The sequence below is a fragment of the Dioscorea cayenensis genome, chromosome 8 (genome assembly GCF_009730915.1).
Source record: "Dioscorea cayenensis subsp. rotundata cultivar TDr96_F1 chromosome 8, TDr96_F1_v2_PseudoChromosome.rev07_lg8_w22 25.fasta, whole genome shotgun sequence".
NCBI lineage: Eukaryota > Viridiplantae > Streptophyta > Magnoliopsida > Dioscoreales > Dioscoreaceae > Dioscorea > Dioscorea cayenensis.
Genome location: NC_052478.1, coordinates 10,333,367 through 10,345,614, shown reverse-complemented (window position 1 = coordinate 10,345,614; position 12,248 = coordinate 10,333,367). Strand labels below are relative to the sequence as shown.

At 41.3% G+C, this 12,248-nt stretch overlaps 1 non-coding gene across 1 annotated transcript; it reads right to left on the bottom strand.

Annotated features, from left to right (window-relative positions):
• Nucleotides 1-11,684: 11,684 nt before the first annotated feature.
• LOC120268065 lies at nt 11,685-11,791 on the bottom strand. Its single transcript, XR_005538735.1, has one exon. It is a non-coding gene; the product is annotated as a small nucleolar RNA R71 (small nucleolar RNA).
• Nucleotides 11,792-12,248: the final 457 nt, after the last annotated feature.

Below are 12,248 nucleotides of genomic sequence, written 5' to 3'. Positions count from 1 at the left end.
TTAGGTATTTGAATTTTTGAAGTCTTACGACCTCAGGGTTGCATTTATCATTTATATGAAATGCTTAGGTCTTAACTCTTCCATACTTTTGAGCCTTGACCATTATATCATCAAGTTGTGACCTCCCACATGATCAGGTTATTAACTTGACTATTTTGACTTTCTTTTAGAATGAATCTCAAGCTGTAATTATAAAATGGATTTCCGTTGACTAAGGCATTGAAAGACTTACCTAGTTAACCTCTGTCAATGTCCAACATAATTGAAAGTTTTCAATACCCCTGCGATTGTTGAACATATGACCTCAGAGTGGGTTCGAAGAGAAACTTTAAATGGTTCCCATCACCCTTGTGGGTGTTGAACATTAGACCTCATAATTAGTTTGAAGGGATCACTTCAAAATTTTCATTACTCCTATCAGTGTCGAATATGAGACCTCATAGTTGGCTTTAGAGAGAACACTTTAAAAATTTTCATCACACCTGCGAGTGTCAAACATAGGACCTTAGAGTGAGTTTGAAAAGAAAACTTCAAATGGTTTCCATCACCCCTACGAGCGTTGAACAATGGATCTCACAAAAGGTTTGAAATGCTCACTTCAAAAAAAATTTGCATTATTCCAGTAAGTGTCAAACATGAGACTTCACAATGAGTAGAAAATTTTCATTAACTCACCCCCAAGATTATCAAGACCCCATGGTAGGCTTCAAAGGAATTTTTTTATAAATTTTTTTTATTCACCCCCATGAGTGTCAAGACCTTATGGTAGGCTTGAAAGAAATTTTCATAAATTTTTTATCACCCCCATGAATATGAAGAGCTCATGGTAGGCTTGAAAAGAGTTTTCATAAAATTTTTATCCACCCCCATGAGTGTCAAGACCTCATAGTAGGCTTCAAAGAATTTTTCATAAAATTTTCATTCACCCTCATAAGTGTCACAACCCTGATAAGTGCTTGTGTATTAATAATACAAAGTATTCTTTTCTTACATTGAGCATTACTTTTCTCAGATTTTATCGCTTATGTATGTGTATTTATGTTCTTTTGTGCATTTAGAGTTGTGGATACAATTGTGGAAGAAAAGAATCAAAAGTAGATAGTGGATGCATTTGTTGATGAAATCTTGGAGTAAACAAACATGAAGACACAAGTTGTGCTCAAAGACATATGAATGTGTGCCAACCTCCATTTTGCTTGAGCGAACATACAAATTGGAGGGGCACAAAAGCAGCCATACTCATGTGTTCCAACTTGTGAAATACAAGCAAGACCTTTGTCAATGTGGTTTCAATGAAGATGCGACGCGATATACTGCATGAGGGTGTGCCCATTTATGTGGCCTCGACGACAAGAGTCGAACCAAGAGCATTTGTGAGAAGTAATGTAGCAGTTTACTATAATAAATTACTGTAGTAAAATCACCGTAGCAGTTTACCCTTGGAGAAGACGAAGCAACTCCACAAGACCATCGATACAGACTACAAGGGGGTTTTATCTATGGATATCATGCTTTTACTTTTGATTTCATTATTGATTGTATCTTGCTCCATGGAGAGCTAAACTCCTAGTGGGTGTTTGGACTTGTAAACCCTAAAATGATTTTGTTTCATTGACTCTTGTTTTGTTTCTTTAATTGATGTTTTGATTGAAATCCAACCTTGGATGTTTATTGCATTGATTTTTCTTTAGAGTGATACTAGGTGACAAGATCCGCTTGCGTATATCCCGCAAGTGCACGGGTTTGTCGAAGTAATAATCCTGGGTGAGCGGGTATCGAATCCACAGGGAATAGGGAATAAAAATACTTAATTTGATTCTTAGCTATGTGAAAGATCAATGATGATAAGTGTGACAATGATTTAATTCTCAACAATAAAAACAACAAGTAAGAGAGCAAAAGTAAAGAAAGGGGGTAAGGCAATCGATAAAGATGGGGTACTGACAAGATCCCATTGCTTATATCACGCAAGTACACGGGTTTGTCGAAGTAATAATCCCGGATGAGCGGGGTCGAATCCACAGGGAGTAGGGAGTAAAGACACTTAATCCGATTCTTAGCTATGTGGAGTATCAATAATGATAAGTGTGGTAATGATTCAATTCTCAGAAATTAAAAGCAACAAGTAAGAGAGCAAAAGTAAGGAGGAGGCAAGGCAATCGATAAAGATGGGGTACTCGGATGATGCTTCACCTAGGATAATCGCTTCAAGTGCAAGAACTCTCTATTATGCTTCCTAATCAATGTAATGGTGAGTCGTGGAAATCCTTACATACATAATCCCAAATCTAAGGTCAACTATGCCTAACTCTATACATGTCCCGGAGGAGAAATCGAACAATCTCAACACCTAGCACTCGCATAGAGTTGCAATGAGCTCTAGGGATTCCAAGTGATAAATCTCTTCCTAGATTTAGACCTAACCCTTTGGTCCAGGCGGAAGGCCCCTAGCCACAATTAAGCTCTAGATACTAAGATCACCTCAACGCTTCACTCCATTGCACGCGAAACTAGGCCCCAGCGGAGGTTCATCCCTTAGACCATTCACTCTATTATGTCCACAAAGAACTTGAGGAACGGAGGTAGAATCTATCACGTCAGAAGGGAAAGGGGACGCTCTTGTACCTCTCGACTAACCCTCTCAATCCTCTCCAACCTAGCTTTGTCTAACGCTCGTGGTGTGTCACTCAGTCACAAGGTTACCAACAAGAACTCTCAACCCTAGTGTCACTCTAGGGGAAATGTTCATACAATCAAGCATTCAAGGTTGGAACTCACAATAAACATCAATTTATTGAAAGCATAATAAATAAATTCAAAGAAACGAATACATCCTAGGGTTCACAATCACCCAAGTATCCACTAGGGGTTTAGCTCTCCATGGAGCTAAGTACAATCAAAGAAATTGAATGTAAAAGCAATGAATCCATAAAGAAACCCCCTCGATGGTCGTGTCGATGGTCTTGTGGAAAGTCCTCTACTCGTCTTCCAAGGATTCCTTCGCCGTGGATCGCTTTGCTTCTTCAATAACGGATAAGATGATGGAGATCTTGTTCTATGTGTATAAGTCAGAATGCTTGAGTGTGACTGCCCTTGTGCCCCTCCAAATGGTTGTGTAAACTCAAATACGGGGAGGTTGGCACACACTCTAGCATCTCGTACCCGACTTATATCTTCGCGTTTGAACTTTAGCAAGATTTCGTCCAAAATCGGTGCATTGTGATCCACATTGGCTTCTTTCCTTCATAATTGGTTTCACAACCCTACATGAACGAAAGTAACATAAAAACACACATATTAGTGTAAAAACCCGAGGAAAGTAATGCTCAACATAAGGAAATAATACTTCGCATTCATATCGCACAAGCACTTATCAAACTCCCCCACACTTAAGTTTTTGCTTGTCCTCAAGCAAAAATTAAAATGTTATGTGCATGGATGAAGGAAATATTGGAAGTGCTTGGCCTTAGGTTCACCAAAGCATACAAAGAAAGCATTCTATAAGAAAGGGAAATTTCAACACTAAATACGAAAAATCAATGCTCTAGCTAAAAACTTGAATAAAAAAGGACAACAAACCCGAAATCGTGTAAGTGTGTGAACTCACTCAAGTCAACCCAAAGTATACTCCTCAAAGCTCTAAGTATAAGGGACTTATTTATCTACAACAAGAAAACAACGAATATTTCAAAAACGGTAGTAGCTTCACACATCCTCTAAGGTAGCACTTTCCCAAGCAGCCGCTAAGGTGGCTTTCACACTTTCGAGGTGGTAGCTCTTTCTACCGGGGTGGTAACTTTCACTCATCCCATGAGATAGCTCTTTCTCTCATTAGGGCATAACTAGTATCCGACTTATGAGAGTAGCTTCATACTTCATAGGTGGTAGCTCTTTCCACCCAACAAGCACAATAAAACTATTTTGTTTCTTTTTCTTTGCATTTTCCATTTTTTTTTTCAGAATTTGCACAAAAAACAACTATAACTAGTCCCTTTAACATCAAACTTGAGTTTCCAATAGAGTTTAAAGAGTGAGTAGTGTAACAAGTATAAATCGGGTAAAAATTCCTAGAAATTCAAGCAAGAACTAGAGCATGAAAACATTCAATGTTAGAAATTCTCCTAAACTCAAGAATACAATGCTTGCAACTAAGGTGAACCGCCATTGGCTATGTGAGCATATAACAATCAAGAACAATAGAAAAGATGTGTGCACTATGAAACTCCCCCCACACTTAAGTTGTACATTGTCCTCAATGTACACATGCAAGCCCACTCATAATGTATATCAATGAAGAATATATGTGGGGGAAGCAATCAAAATAATACTCCCCTGACTCCTAGTGTTGCGTTTGATGGAGCTAAGTCCTTGGGCGTAATGTTCCGACGGGTTGTGAAGCTCACACGGGCAAGTGCCGAAGCAACTTGGGCGTGCCCATGACAAAGTCTCAATTCCCATGATGACAAGACCATCTGCACGCATACACGAGGGGGTTCAGTGAAGCTCAATAAAACAAAAACAACTCGAGTATACAAAAGATAGAGCAATGAATACAACTCGAGACAACAAAATGAAAATAAACTCAGAAGGAAAATCCTTTATGAGTATACAAATCCAAAATAAAATGCAGAAAATAAAATGCGAAAAATAAGAACAAAGAAGGTAAAGATGCCTCAAGTGTCGGTGTCAATAGCTAGTACATCTGTTTCCGTTGCTGGTGAAGATGACGCTGGTGCTGCAAAATAAATGAAGATTGGCAAAGAAAAGAGAAAGAGAAGCTTACCGGCAAAATGAGAATGAAAAACTAGGAAACGACCGGATAACTCAATTAACAACCCTCTAAAACGACGGTGAGAGGTCAGGAGAGAGCAAGGATATGTTCTCAAAACATATGAGGGTGAAAAGATGAAGAAACCCGAAAAGATTTTAAAGAAAACCTGCGGTTCTAGCATATTTGTAAATCCACACGGGCGTGTGGAAATTACCCACGCCCGTGTGCCCGACCCACAGGGGCAAACGCACGCCCCTGTGGACTCTCCATGCAACCGAGAAAATTCTCTAAGACCCACGCCCGTGCGAAACTTCCACACGGGCGTGGATATTCACAAGCCCAACTCACAGGGGTAAACGCACGCCCCTGTGTCTTCTCGGGATGGGGAGATCCTCTGCAGAGATTCGTACGGGCGTGCGAAAATTATCCACGCCCGTGTGTGGTTCACAAGGTCGCCCACAAGGGCGAGTCCACGCCCCTGTGTGCTCTCGGGATAAACCGCCCAACTCTGCAGAAATTCACACGCCCGTGCGGAAATTACCCACGAGCGTGTGACAGTCGCATGGTCGTTCACAGGGGCAGCCGCACGCCCCTGTGCCTTCTCTGGATGAGCTCGCAGTGTAAATCCACGAGGGTGTGGAAATTCCACACGCCCGTATGTTTTCTCTGGATGCCTTAGAAAATTCTGCAGGCTCTGCAGAAAATTTTTTAACATGTTTACACACTCAGAGCCTGCCTTAATATGTATGTTTTACCAGTGGAAAATATGAGAAATAGCTCAAACGACCAAAACTTCACCAAAACACATGAAAGCACAAGATAACACCAACGGTCCACAAGAAAAGCATAGCAATGGCATATAAGAATCAAAACACCAACACTCAAGCTCTTATTCATGCAAACACTAAACTAAAAACTAGAAAAACAGTAATTGCTTGGGTTGCCTCCCAAGAAGCGCTTGTTTTACGTCACTTAGCATGACGTACCTCTTCCTTACCTTATGGGAGCTTGAAAAGAGTGTGTTCCTCCCGACTAGATATTGCATAGCTACTTCCTTTGAACCAAAAATCTAATTGCCGGGCTGGAATATTTGTTGGAGAGTCCAACCATCTTACCTTTGGCCTCCAAGGAAACAATTTGGGTTGGGAATTGTCCAGGCTTAGCATAGGTGGGTCATTGGATGGTTTCAATCTCCTACCCACATCTTCTCCCAAGCCCAAAATTTTTTTCTTGCAATTTAAGAATTGATCAATCCCAAAGAGTGGTGCTTGTTCCATTACCTTAGGATTTACTTCTTCTTGTGTATTTTCAGCTTGAAAGGAACATGACACTAGCAAATCCCCTTGTAAATTTTCTCGCTCACAAGTACAATCTTCATTCACACTGTCCAAAATCTCAAAATGGTATTTAGCTTCTTCCTTTTCATTTTCTACACCAATGTACTCAATTTGCCCAACTTCTTCATTGTCGTTCACTACCGCATCATCTCTACAAGGAACTTGAATTGCTTGCTCAAATGCTTGTTGTTCCTTGGAGAATGTGTCAAGTATCCCTCCTAATTGATGCTCAAGGTTTTTATAGGAGGCTTCATGACATCTTAGTGTAGTCTCCATATTTTGGACGCAGACATCGGATGCTTCAATGAAGTTAGCTAATACTCTTTGCAATTGAAGTGCATCCTCCCCGAATATCTCACCCGTTTGACATTCCTCTTGAGGTGCCTCCCAATGTTGTTCACCATTATCCCATAATACGTTTGGGTAGCCCACTTCAATTGGATGATATGCGTTGTAACATGGAATGTTCTGTTGTTGTGAAGCAAAAATTCTATCAACTTTTTCACTTAGAGCTTCAACCTGCAAATGTAGAGCAACGACTAGGTCAATCATCATTTAAAATCCTTGCAAGAAAAAGTAAGACATGACAAAAGAAAACAAATGAGAATGATGGAAGAATAAGAAAGTGTGAAATAATTTTTTTTTTTTTTAGAACAAATTAGAACGGTGATAGAGAAGAGATGTGAAATAGAATGAAGGGTAAATAGCTAAGAAAACAAAGTGCAAAGTATCTCTAAACGCCTAGCTCCCCGGCAACGGCGCTAAAAACTTGACAAGATCCCCTTGCTTATATCCCGCAAGTGCACGGGTTTGTCGAAGTAATAATCCCGGATGAGCGGGGTCGAATCCACGGGGAGTAGGGAGTAAAGACACTTAATTCGATTCTTAGCTATGTGGAGTATCAATAATGATAAGTGTGGTAATGATTCAATTCTCAGAAATTAAAAGCAACAAGTAAGAGAGCAAAAGTAAGGAGGAGGCAAGGCAATCGATAAAGATGGGGTACTCGGATGATGCTTCACCTAGGATAATCGCTTCAAGTGCAAGAACACTCTATTATGCTTCCTAATCAATGCAATGGTGAGTCATGGAAATCCTTACATACATAGTCCCAAATCTAAGGTCAACTATGCCTAACTCTATACATGTCCCAGAGGAGAAATCGAACAATCTCAACACCTCGCACTCGCATAGAGTTGCAATGAGCTCTAGGGATTCCAAGTGATAAATCTCTTCCTAGATTTAGACCTAACCCTTTGGTCCAGGCGGAAGGCCCCTAGCCACAATTAAGCCCTAGATACTAAGATCACCTCAACGCTTCACTCCATTGCACGCGCAACTAGGCCCCAGCGGAGGTTCATCCCTTAGACCATTCACTCTATTATGGCCGCAAAGAACTCGAGGAACAGAGGTAGAATCTATCACGTCGGAGGGGAAAAGGGATGCTCCTGTACCTCTCGACTCACCCTCTCAACCCTCTCCAACCTAGCTTTGTCTAACGCTCGTGGTGTGTCACTCACTCACAAGGTTACCAACAAGAACTCTCAACCCTATTGTCACTCTAGGGGAAATGTTCATACAATCAAGTATTCAAGGTTGGAACTCACAATAAACATCAATTTATTGAAAGCATAATAAAGAAATTCAAAAAAATGAATACATCCTAGGGTTCACAATCACCCAAGTACCCACTAGGGGTTTAGCTCTCCATGGAGCTAAGTACAATCAAAGAAATTGAATGTAAAAGCAATGAATCCATAAAGAAACCCCCTCGATGATCGTGTCGATGGTCTTGTGGAAAGTTCTCTACTCGTCTTCCAAGGATTCCTTCGTCCGGTATAGGATACGCCTCGATCGAAGCTCCCCTACCAACCTTCTTCCAAATGGAATCACGATGTCAGAACCGTAGAACCTCTCCAAAACCTTGGCCAATACCCCTCAAAACCCTATCCGAAGCCCTCTCGCAAGTTGGGGAAAAGATGGAGAAAAAAGAATACCAAAATCGGGGCTGAATCGGCTTTAAATAGGGCTTGGAATCGGGCAACTCCACGGGCGTGTACGGTACTATGCCAAAAATACTCCTGAATCCACTTTTCATCGAGGTAACATAAACGGGCACACGTTTATGCGATGGATCGCTTTGCTTCTTCAATGACGGATAAGATGATGGAGATCTTGTTCTATGTTCATAAGTCAGAATGCTTGGGTGTGATTGCCCTTGTGCCCCTCCAAATGGTTGTGTAAACTCAAATACGGGGAGGTTGGCACACACTCTAGCATCTCGCACCCGACTTATATCTTCGCGTTTGAACTTTAGCAAGATTTCGTCCAAAATCGGTGCATTGTGATCCACATTGGCTTCTTTCCTTCATAATTGGTTTCACAACCCTACATGTACGAAAGTAACATAAAAACACACATATTAGTGTAAAAACCTGAGGAAAGTAATGCTAAACATAAGGAAATAATGCTTCGCATTCATATCGCATAAGCACTTATCAGGTACTTGGATAATGCTCCGCCTAGGATAATTGTTTCAAGTGCAAGAACCCTCTATTATGCTTCCTAATCAATGCAATGGTGAGTCGTGGAAATCCTTAATTACATAGTTCCAAATCTAAGGTCAACTATGCCTAACTCTATACATGTCCCGGAGGAGAGATTAGATAACCTCTCAACCTCGCACTCGTATAGAGTTACAATGAGCTCTAGGGATTACAAGTGATAAATCTCTTCCTAATTATAGACCTAACCATTTGGTCCAGGTGGAAGGTCCCTAACCATGATTAAGGCCTAGATACTAAGATCACCTCAACGCTTCACTCCGTTACACACACAACTAAGCCCCAGCGGAAGTTCATCCCTTAGACCATTCACTCTATTATGGCCACAAAGAACTCGAGGAACGGAGGTAGAATCTATCACGTCGGAGGGGAAAGGGGACGCTCCTGTACCTCTTGACTCACCCTCTCAACCCTCTCCAACCTAGCTGTGTCTAACGCTCGTGGTGTGTCACTCACTCACAAGGTTACCAACGGTAACTCTCAACCCTAGTGTCACTCTAGCTGAAATATTCATACAAACAAGGATTCAAGGTTGGAACTCACAATCAACATCAATTTATTGAAAGCATAATAAAGAGATTCAAAGAAACGAATACATCCTAGGGTTCACAAATACCCAAGTACCCACTAGGGGTTTAGCTTTCCATGGAGCTAAGTACAATCAAAGAAATAGAATGTAAAAGCAATGAATCCATAAAGAAACCCCCTCGATAGTTATGTCGATGGTCTTGTGGAAAGTCCTCTACTCGTCGTCCAAGGATTCCCTAGTCCGGTATAGGATACGCCTCGACGGAAGTTCTCCTACCAACCTTCTTCCTAAGGAATGACGATGTCATAGCCGTAGAACCTCTCCAAAAAAAACCTTGGCGAAGCCCTCTCTCAAGTTGGGGAAAAGATGGAGAAAATAATACTAAAATCGGGGCTGATTCGGCTTTAAATTTGGCTGGAATCGGGTGACTACACGGGCGTGGATGCTTCACGCGCCCTTGCGGAATTTCCACACGGGCGTGGATAATTTCCACACGCCCGTGTGGATTCTCTGAACTTCTGTTTTCTCCGCTGGCTGTGAAGAGTGCTGCTACAGTACTTGCTACTGTATTGCTACCGTGCTCTGCTATAGTATCCATCCTGAATAGCTTCCTGAATCCATACTTTCATCGGAGTAACGCAAACGGGCACACGTTCACGTCGTGGATCACTTGCTTCTTCAATGATAGGCAAGTTGGTGGAGCTCTTGTTCTATGTGCATAAGTCAGAATGGTCGAGTGTGACTGCCTTTGTGCCCCTCCAAATGGATGTGCCAAACTCGAATACGAGGAGGTTGGCACACACTCTAGCATCTTACATCGACCTATGTCTTCGCGTTTGAACCTTAGCAAGATTTCCTCCAAAATCGGTGCATTGTAATCCACATTGGCTTCTTTCCTTCATACTTGGCCTCACAACCCTACCTGTATGAAAGTAACATAAAAACACACATATTAGTGTAAAAACCTGAGAAAAGTAATGCTCAACATAAGGAATGAACGCTTCGCATTCATATCCCACAAGCACTTATCACTAGGGTTGAGAATCTATCTTGTTAATCTTTGTGGATGAGTGACACACAATGAGGGTTAGACAAAGCAAGGTTAGAGAGGGTCGAGAGGGTGAGTCGAGAGGTAGCGGAACATCCCCTTTTCCTTCCGATGTGATTTATCTTACCTCCATGTCCTAAGAGTTCTTTGCGGTTATGATAGAGTGAAGTGCTAGGAGACAAACTCCGTTGGACTTAGTTACGCAAGAGATAGAGTGAAGCATTGAAGTTATTCTTAGATCTGGGGCTTAATTGTGACTAGGGGTCTTTCACCTAGACCAAAGGGTTAGATCGATACTAGGGAATAGGGTTTATCACTTGAAGTTCACGAAGCTTTATGCAACCCCACATAGTGTGAGGCGTTGAGAGTATTCCTTTCCATCGGGGTATAGTGTAGGGTTAGTCATAGTTGACCTTAGGTTTGGGATTGTGTGTTTTATGATTTCCATGACTCATTAAGCATTAGTTAGTAGACATAATGATTGGTCTTGCACTTGAAACAATAGTCCTATGGTGATCAATATCTGGGTGCCCCATCTTCTATCGATTGCCTCTCCTACTATTTTCTTGCGTCTCTTTCTTATTTTCCATATTTCTATCTACATTGATATTGTTCACACCACTCTTGAATCATCTTCACCATAGTTAGATAACAATTCTTGTGTTTCCAAGCACTATTCGCTGTGGATATGACTACCCACTCACCAGGGCATTTTATTACTTCAATAACCCATGCGCTTGTGGTACACACACAAGGGGTGTGTCAATTTTTTGGCGCCATTGCCTGGGAATAGGCATTTTCGAAGCATTTTGCACTTTTCCATTTTAGCTATTCATCACTTGTTCTATTTCACATCTTCTTATTCTTCCATCGTTATGATTTATTTTTCTTTCTTTGGTTACAGTTCCAGGTTATGACCTGAGGAAACCCTTTAACATTGGTTGAAGGTAATCTGGATATTGGAAGAAGAATTCACAGAAAGGGAAAAGAACCTTTGCAAGAATAATCAAATCAAGTTGAGATAGAAGGTGAAAGGTATGATAATATGGTACAACAGAATGAGCAGCAGAGGATGCTCTCAAATTATGCCAGACTCGCAGTTCTTGGCACACAGTCTAGTATTGTACGACCACCGATTATAGACCAGAGTTTTGAGCTCAAGCCAAGCTTTATCCAGATGTTACAGCAACCAATACAGTTTAATGGTTTGGCCGATGAGGATCCAAACAATCACATTGAGAACTTCTTGGAAGTGTGTGACATGTTCAAGATTAATGGTGTCACGGATGATGCTATCAAGTTGAGGGCTTTCCCATTTCCCTTGAAGGAGAGAGCAAAGCAGTGGCTACATTCATTACCTTGAGCACCGATCACTACTTAGGAGAAGATGGTAGAAGCTTTTCTTGCCTGATATTTTCCTCCCAGAAAATTTGTAAAGCTTAGGAATGAAATATCCTCATTTGTGCAAATGGAATTTGAGTCTCTTTTTGAGACACAGGATAGGTTCAAGGAGCTCCTGCGGAAATATCCTCAACATGGGTTCCCCAAGTGGATGATTATTCAAACTTTCTATAGCGGGTTGAACCTAAGCATAAAGCAGTTACTTGATGCTGCAGCAGGAGGTACCTTAGGAAGCAAGACCCCTAAAGAAGCCCAACATCTCATTGAAGAAATGGCTATGAACAGTTAGCAGTGGAACACACGGGACCAAAAGAAGATAGCCAGACTTCATGAGATTGATACAGTCACATCATTGGCGGACTAGGTTAAGTCATTGAGTAAGAACTTAGACACTCTAACTTCTCCTAGAGGAGCAGAAGTGATGAGTTGCACTGGGTGTGGGGGAGGACATGCTCCATTTGATTGCCTGATTTCTATTGCTGGTATATCCTTAGTGGAATAGGTTGACTTTATAGGTAATGTAATAAGAAGTGAAGGAAATCCATATAGCAATACCTAGAATTCGGGATGGATGAGCCACCCAAACCTTTCTTGGAAT